Here is a 9,405-nt window from a genome sequence, read left to right on the forward strand (position 1 = left end):
ACATAAGAAACAAGGGAGAGGACTGGAGAGATGGCTCAGTGGTTAAGAGTACTGACTGTTCTTCCAGAGGACCCAGGTTCAATTCCTAGCACCCACATGGCAGCTCACGACGGTCTGTAACTCCAGTTCTATGGGACCCAACACCCTCACACAGACATACATGCAGGTAAAATACGAATGCACATAAAATAAAATTTGAAAATTAAAGGAAATTGAAATAAGGGAAAAAATATAGGTTAAAAGAAAACTGTTAAGCCGGGCGGTGGTGGCGCACACCTTTAATCCCAGCACTCGGCAGGCAGAGGCAGGCAGATCCCTGTGAGTTTGAGGCCAACCTGGTCTATAAGAGCTAGTTCCAGGATAGGCTTGATAGCTACAGTGAAACCCTGTCTCCCCCCCCCAAAAAAAAAAAGAAAAGAAAGGAAAAAAACTGTTATTCAGCTGTTCTTCTGGTCTCCATATGCAGGCCACGATCCCAGCGTGTTCACAGACATACACAGATAAAAGCATTTGCACAGGTGCGCACACACACACACACACACACACACACAAACATGGCCTCCATATGCACACCATGATCCCAGCGTGCTCACAGACATACACAGATAAAAGCATTTGCGTATGCACATACACACAAACATGGCCTCCACATGCACACCGTGATCCCAGTGTGTTTACACACATACACAGATAAAAGCGTTTGCACACGCACATACACACAACATGGAATAAATACAAAACAAAAAAATTAAGGTGGGGTCATTTTCTTCCTATTTTCTTTTTCCTTTCCTTTGCTGATCAATTTGAAGATAGGCTACAGGAGCCTCTGTCTCACACAGTCAACTGAGCAATAAAGTATACAGTTCAGTGACAATACGACTCTCACCTCTAACTAGTGCTAAAGCATTCCTGTCACTCCCAAAGGAAACCTCGAACCCACTACGCAATTACTATATTTCTCCTCTCCCCCCACCCCTTGACGCCTCTCACCTGCCTCCTAGCTCCTTGTGTTTGCATATGGGCAATCTCTGTGCCTCATTACCCACTGGAGCATCAGGTTCTCTCAGAAGGTCTCTGGGCTCTGAGGGTCTCTCTGCCTCCCTCCTTTCCTTTCTCCAGGGTTGGATCCACCTACACCACAGCGCCCATCTTTCCTGGCTCTTTTCTCACTTTTTTTTTTCACCCGTCATGTATGAGTCTCTTGTGTTGTCTGTAAGAACCGAACCACACAGCCATCTACTGTTCAAGGCTACCATTTACCAAGGCTGCAAAACCAGAGTTTTGGAAAGATATAAAGAATGGGCCACCAGAAGACAAAGGTGTTGAAGACACAAGACAGGCGCAGAGGGATCTGAGAGGGAAGGGCGTGCAATTGATCAGGGACATAGAGGCAGAAGTATGTCTTGAGAGGCAATGTAGGATCCCTGCACCCCAAGACAGGAGCAGGGTTTATATGCTAAGCTAGACAGAGGGCTACAGCTAAAGAGGATATCCCTGGGCTTTCTCTAAACCTATTAGCCAGTCATTAGTTAAGAAACATCCTGGAAGCTGGGTGTGGTAGTTAATACCTGTAATTCCTGAATTTGGGGGTATTGAGGCTGAGGCAGGAGCATCAAAAGGTCAAGAGTAGGCTGGGCTACATAACACTGTCTCAAAATAAATAGAGGGGGAGAGAGAGAGATTAATACCTAGCACAGCCAAAAGTGGAGAGGAATGGAGATAAAGGAAGGAAAGAACAGAGGGAGGGAGGGAGTGGTGGTGGGGTGGAAGGAGAGAGAAAGAGAGAGAGAGAGAGAGAGAGAGAGAGAGAGAGAGAGAGGAACTGACATAAAAATGCTCATCTGACTTGTTTTTGTTTTTGCTTTTATTTTGTTTTTCAAGACAGGGTTTCTCTGTGTAGCCCAGGTTGTCTTGGAACTCACTCTGTAGACTAAGCTGGCCTAGAATGCAAGAAATCTGCCTGCCTCTGCCTCCTCAATGCTGAGATTAAAGGCATTCGCCACTGCCTGGCTTGTATGTATGTATGTATGTATGTATGTATGTATGTATGTATTTATTTATTTTTGAGACAGGGTTTCTCTGTGTAGCCCTGGCTGTCCTGGAACTCACTCTGTAGACCAGGCTGGCCTCAAACTCATAAAAATCCACCTGCCTCTGCCTCTTGAGTGCTGGGATTAAATGTGTGTGACACCACTGCTAGGTTAATTTTTTGTATTTTTATTTTATTTTGTGTTTAGCCTGTATGTGTATATATATATATATATATACATATATATGTATATATGTGTGTACATATACACACACGTGTGTGTGTGTGTACACGCGCATAGTTTTAGTGGAAGCCAGAGAATGTCTCAGCTGTTGTGAAGGTACTGGGAACCCAGGTTCTGTGCAAGAGAAGCAAGTGTTCTTAACTTCTGGACCATCTCTCCAGCCCTATTTATTTTTAACATGGACACAGGAGATCAAACTCAGACATTTATGTTGAGAAAACAATTACTTTACCAACTGAGCCCCATATTCCCAAGGATCAGAAACAGAGGAGGGCAGAAGATACTGGTGTGAGTCAGAAGATGAACTTGAGGGAGGGAGAGAGAAGGAGGGAAGGGAGGAAGGAGGGAGAGGTCACAAGCCTCACAGAGATAACAAGGCAATGCATGATGGCGAATGAGTATTTGTAACCTGAGCCTTCTGGAGAAGTTCATAGTCATCTTTGGTAACATAGGTAATTGAGACCAGACAGGCCTACTTGAGACTCTATCTCTGCAGGGCTCAGTGGTTAAAGGTGCTGCTGCCAAGTCTAACAACCCGGGTTCAGTCTCCAGAACCCATATGGTAGAAGGAGAAAACTGACTCCTAATTTTCTCAGGTACAATGTGTTATGCACATCAACACACACATATACACACACAGAGAGACAGACAGATACAAACACACACAGAGATACAGAGAGATACATGAACATACACAAAGACACACACACAAACACACACAAAGAGACACACAGAGACACACAGAGATACATATACAAACACACATAAATGCACACAGAGACACACACAGACACACAGACAGATACACAGACACACACGCATAAACACAGACATACAAAACACACACAGACACACACACATATACACATACAGACACACAGACACACAAACACACAGATACAGACACATAAACACACAGAGACACACAAACACACACAGAGTCACACATACAGGGACATACACAAACACAGAGAGACACAGAGAGACACACATACAGACACACATAAATATATACAGAGACACACAAACACACACACAGACACACATAGAAACACAGACACACACAGACATATACAGACACACATACACACACAGACACACACATGCACAGACACACAAACACATGCACACAATAAAAATGTAATAATTTTTTAAATGTCAGCAAGTGGATTGTGGTTTAGAGCCTCTGAGAAGGAACCAAACAAGTCAAGACAGGACCTTAGCTTAATGAGCCCTTCTTCAGGTTGTAGGGCTCTAGTCCGTGTTGTCAGTGGTCTTCCCTGCTGGAACCACAGACAACCGCTCCTACTATTTCTGCATTAGAGATGACATCTGAACTCAGATCTTTATGAGCTGAAATTGTAAGTTTTGGGGGATCATAGTGTTTTTCTCTTTCAGTGTTAAGACAGGACCCAGCGTTGTGCCAGGCAACTCTACCACGGTACCCACTGCCTTCCACAATCTCTTGAATCTGTGCAGTTTGAGATAGTTCCAGGTATTCTGTTGTCAGGGTCACTGGGCTGTGCGTGTGTGTGAGTCACACAGAAATGAGTCAAGGAATTGAGTCTTCCCAGGGTGTGGTGCATGCCTGTAATCCCAGCCATTGGGAGGATGAGGCAGGAGGATGGATGCAAGTATGAGGCCAGGTAAGTCACACAGTAAGAGCCTGAAAACAGTGTGTGTGGGGGGGAGACAGAGAAAAGGACAGAGAGAAAGAGAGACATAGACACAGAATATTAATGTCAGACACTATGGACATTTTCATAATTCCCCCCTCCCTCCCTTCCTTTCCCCTTTTCTCTCTATTTCTACATTTCTTTCTTTCTTTCTTTTTTCTTTTCTTTTCTTTTTTTAATGTGCGCTGGTGTTTTGCCTGCATGTATATGCATGAAAGTGTCGAATCCCCTGGAACTGGAGTTACAGACAGTTGTCAGCTGCCATATGGGTACTGGGAATTGAACTCAAGTCCTCCAGAAGAGCAGCCCGCACTCTTAACCCCTGAGCCATCTCTCCAGCCCCTCTTTCTCCATTTCTTTGAGATAGGGTCTCATGTATCCCAGGATGGGCTCAAAATCCCTTGAATTCCTTCTCCTCCTGTGCCAGCTCCCCAGGTGTGCAAATATCACATCTGAAGGTGGTGCTGGGGGTAGAAACCCGGGCTTTATGAATACTAGGCCAGCACGCTACCAACTGAGCTACATCTTTAGGCCTGTTATTTGTGATTTTTTTTTTTTTGAGACAGAGTTTCTATGTGTAGCCTTGGTTGTCCTGGAAGCACTCTGCAGACCAGGCTGGCCTTGAACTCAGAGATCCACGTGCCTCTGCCTCCCAAGTGCTGGGATTAAAGGTGTGTACCACCACTGCCTGGCATGATTTTATTTTTTGAAACAGAGTCTCACTACTGAGCCCCAACAGGCCTAGCTAGAACTTTCCGTATACACTGAGCTAGCCTTAAACTTACATCTATCCTCTTGCCTCTGCTTCCTGCTTCCTGAGAGCTGGGGCTGGGATGACAGGCATGCACCAACATAGCCGTCATTCATTCCGTGTGTGTGTGTGTGTGTGTGTGTGTGTTTGCCTGCCTGTGTGTCTCTGTATGTGTGTCTGTCTGGTCTCTATGTGTATGCACGTGTATGTGTGTCTCTGTGTGCGAGTATGCGTCTATGTGTCTGTCTTTCTCTGTGTGTGTGTTTCTCCATGTCTGTCTGTCTGTGTGTCTCTCTGTGTGTTTTTCTGTGTATATGTGTGTGTCTATGTGTGTACAAGTATGCGAGTATGTGTCTGTCTTTCTGTGTGTATGTGTCTGTCTGCCTGTCTGTCTGTGTGTGTGTGTTTGTGTGTCTCTGTATGTGAGTGTCTGTCTTTCTGTGTGTGTCTGTCTGTCTGTCTGTGTGTGTATGTGTCTCTGTGTGTCCACATGTGTGTCTGTGTGTATATGAGCATGTGAATATGTTCTGTGTGTATGTCTGTCTTTCTGTGTGAGTGTGTCTCTCTCGTTCTCTTTCTTAGGTCTCACTATGCAGCCCTGGCTGGTCTGGAGCTCACTACCTACACCAGGGTGACCTCAAATTCAGAGATCCACCTGCCTCTGTCGCCTTTGTGCTGAGGTTAAAGGCGTGCGCCACCACCAGCACCAGGCACACCCAGGCTTTATTATTTGTTTCCTGGTATTCAGTATCTTTCCTCTTATTCTTCCTGGTTCAAAGATCTCAGTAGACTTCCCAATACCACAAGGAACCATGCCAAGCCTTCATGGCATCCTAGAATTTGGGTTTACTGTCTTTTCTACCGACTGCTGCCCTTTGACCTGACAGTGGCATCGCGCTTCCACGTGCCAGATTTTGGGACGGCCCCAACTCTGCAAATTCTCACACATCCTCTTTCTAAGTGTGGCTGGTAAGGTTTCTCTGTGAGCTTTTGTCTTCCTTCCTCACTTCCCTTAAACACGGGCTATAGCTACGAGTTGACAATCTCCTCTTGTGGGGCCACTGTATCCCTTATTACAACATGGTTGCTCCTCCCACCCTCCACATGTATTTATGTGTTCTTGTTTTGGGGGAGGTGCACTTATGTGTGCTAGAGTGTGTGCCACTATATGTGCATGCATGTGGAAGTCAGAGGATACCTTCAGATGTCCTTTCTCAGGTATCATCCACCTTGAATTTTGATATAGGGTCTGTAACTAGCCTGGAACTCGTGAAGCAGACCGTGGCTGGCTGGCCAGTGAGTTCCATCAGATTCTCTGGCACTGGGATTACCGGCAAGGCACCATGGTCAGTTTTTAATTTTACTTTATTATTATTTTAATTACATTTATGGGCCAGAAACATTTTTAGTTTCAGATCTAGGGAGGCAGAAGCAGGTGATTTCGAGGTCAGCCTGGTCTACAAAGTCAGTTCCAGACCAGCGAGAGAGCCTGTCAAAAAAAAATTTTAAAAATTAAATATAAATATTTAAAAATGTACATTTCTAGCCAAGCAGGGCTCATGCCCTTAATCCCAGCACTTGTGAAGCAGAGACAGGTGAATCTCCGTGAGTCTGAGGCCAGCCTGGTCTACAGAGCTAGTTCCAGGACAGCTAGGGCTGTTACACATATTTGTTATTATTGTCTGTGTAAATGTGCAAGTCTTGCATGTGTAGGACCTGTCAGAAGACAGACAGCACATGTGAGCCCCAGAGATCTAACCCAGGCTGTCAGGTTTGGTGGCAGCATCCTTACATGGTGAACCATCTCTCCAACATCCTCCAGCTTCCCCCAGCCTCTGCATGGAGTCCAGGGACCAAACTCCCGTTCTCAGGTTTACACGGCAAGGGCCTAACCCACTGATCTGGGGTTCATGGATTAAACCCGATAGCCAGGTGTGCTCAGCAAACGCTTTTACTCCTTGATCCATCTCATCGGTCCCTTAATTTTTTTTTTTTTTAAGATAGTCTCATGAAGCCCAGGCTGACTTTGAACTCATGATGCTGACCTGAAGCTTCTGAAATGCCTGATTCCAGTCCCCACAGTGCCAGCTATCTCGGCTTCTCTTCTTTCTTCCTCTGAGGGGAAGGAGCTGTTGTAGAGTGGTTTCCTCCCAAACGAAAACACTCCTTCCAGGAAGGAGGTAAACACATTTCACATGTCTAGGGAAGATGAAAGAATCAAGACTCTTCCTAAGGAAAAGTCTCACACAGCAAAGCCTAAAGTCCTAGTGCCGACACACCGGAAATCTAGCAGAGCATGACACGGCCATAAGAAGGATGCTGTGTGTGTCTCAGTCTGTGTTCTACTGCTGCAAACATGAGAGAGCATCCGAGGCCAAGAAATTACATCTGATGTCGGCCTTCTTGTTGACCAAGTCCAGAGATGGTTCTGGCAGCAGGTGGCAGGACACAGAAGGCTCCAAGAGACTCAGTTAAACTAGCACATAATTAAGAGAATCCACTAACCCAATGAGTTACTAATTTATTATATGGCTTTTTTACTTTCCTTTAAAACATTTTGAACTAGCCAGACGGTGGTGCATGCCTCCAGCACTTGGAGGACAGAAGCAGGCAGATCTTTGTGAGTTCGAGGCCAGTCTGGTCTACAGAGTGAGTTCCAGGACAGGCTCCAAAACTACAGAGAAAACCTGTCCTTGAAAAACAAAAACAAAAAACAAAAAACAAAAACAAAAAAACAAAAAAACAATATATTTTTTTTTTCAATACAATATATATTTCCCCTCCCTCAACTCCTCCCAGATCCTTCCCACTTTGTTACCCACTCAACTTCATATTTTTTCTCTCTCTCAGAAAAAAATAGGAAAAACAACAAAAATCAAAAACATGGAAATCAAAACAAACATAAAAAAGAAACAAAACAAAACAAAAATTACCCAACACACACACATATTAAAATCATGGGCCAGGTAGTGATAGCAAACGCCTTTAATCCCAGCACTCAGGAGGAAGAGGCAGGTGGATCTCTGAATTTTGGTCCAGTCAGGTATACATGGCAAATTTCCATGGTTATTCAGGGCTACATGGTGAGACCTTGCCTTTAAAAAAAGTGAATAAATGTAATTTTTATGTTTTATTTTTATTTCAAATACATTGGTGGTTTGCCTGCATGTATGTCTATATGAGGGCATCTTTTCCCTGGAACTGGAGTTGCAGACAGTTGTGAGCTGCCATGTGGGTGCTGGGAATTGAACTCGGGTCCTCTGGAAGAGCAGTCATGCTCTTAACCACTGAGCCATCTCTCCAGCCATGAACAAATGTAATTTTAAAAAATTAAAGAAGAAATGGGATGTTAAGGATACAGCTTAGGTGGTAAGGTAATGGCCTTGCACACGTGAAGCCCTGTGCTCCATCACCAGCCCTGAACTAGGCATAGTGATGTACATCTGCAATTTCAGAGACAAGAGAATCAAGAGTTCATGGTCATCCTAAGCTACATGGTGAATTTGAGGACAGCCTGGGCTACATGAGACCCTGTCTTGAGAAAAAAAATAAAGAGAAAGAAAGAAAGAAAGACAGAAAGACAGAAAGAAAGAAAGAAAGCCAGGCAGTGGTGGTGTACACCTTTCACCCCAGCACCCAGGAATCAGAGGCAGAAGAATCTCTGAGTTTGAGGCCAGCCTGGTCTCTAGAGTGAGTTCCGGGACAGGGTTACACAGAGAAACCCACTCTAGAAAAATAAACAAACAAAACCAAAAATTAAAAATAAATAAGAAAAAGAAAGGAAAAAAAGAGGTTGCCGAGGGAGATATGACCCATGAGGGTACTAAGAGGGAGCAAGACTGGGAAGGAAAATGACAGCTGGCTTTAATAAAATTTAACACAAATTAATACTAATTTATTAATAATAATTTTATTATTGTTATTAGTTATTGTTTTCATTCATTTTGCATGTGCCATGACATAAGTGAGGGCCTCAGAGGACAACTTGTGGAAGTCAGTTCTCTGTATCACGTGTCCCAGAGACTGAACTCGGGACTCAGCTTCTCCCTCAGGAGTCTTTATGCACTGCCTTCTAGCTAACCATTTATTACTTTTATCATTACCATTATTTCACTGGGGTGTGTGTGTGTGTGGCCGCGTACCATCATATGAGTGCATGCATGCAAGCTGAAGCCAAGGGAGATGTCCTGTGTCTTCTTTTCCCCTTCAGGGTATGTTTATTGGAAGGGAAGCTTGTTATCCTTTAGGCTAGGCTGGCTCTTGGGATCTGTCTGACTCTTAATGCAAGAGATTGGCACAAAAAGCCATGCCTGTGTGGTGGGTGCTGAGGATTCCAATCCAAATTCTCATGCTTACATAAAAGTTCTTTTATCCATTGATAGGCCTTTGGGCACTAGGAAGGCTGAGGCAGGGCGGTCTTGCTTTCAAGGCAGCCTCGGCTATGTGATAAGATCCTGTCTCAGAAAACAAAGAAATGAAGAATAGGTGACTGCTTGTTGGGGTAGGGACTTCAGAGGGAACTCTCATCACCACTATCCCCTTTCCCACCCACATTCTGCCTGTTTTGGGGAACTCTGTTCAAATAGAAAAAGAAAGGGTAAGGGGAGGACATCGGGTGGGGTCATCAGGATGTCACATCAAGCAACCCAAACAAACCTACAGCACCCAGGAAGCAGAAACCCAGAACCAACAACTGGCCTGATGG

This window comes from Myodes glareolus, chromosome 1 (assembly GCF_982192425.1).
Source record: "Myodes glareolus chromosome 1, mMyoGla1.1, whole genome shotgun sequence".
Lineage (NCBI taxonomy): Eukaryota > Metazoa > Chordata > Mammalia > Rodentia > Cricetidae > Myodes > Myodes glareolus.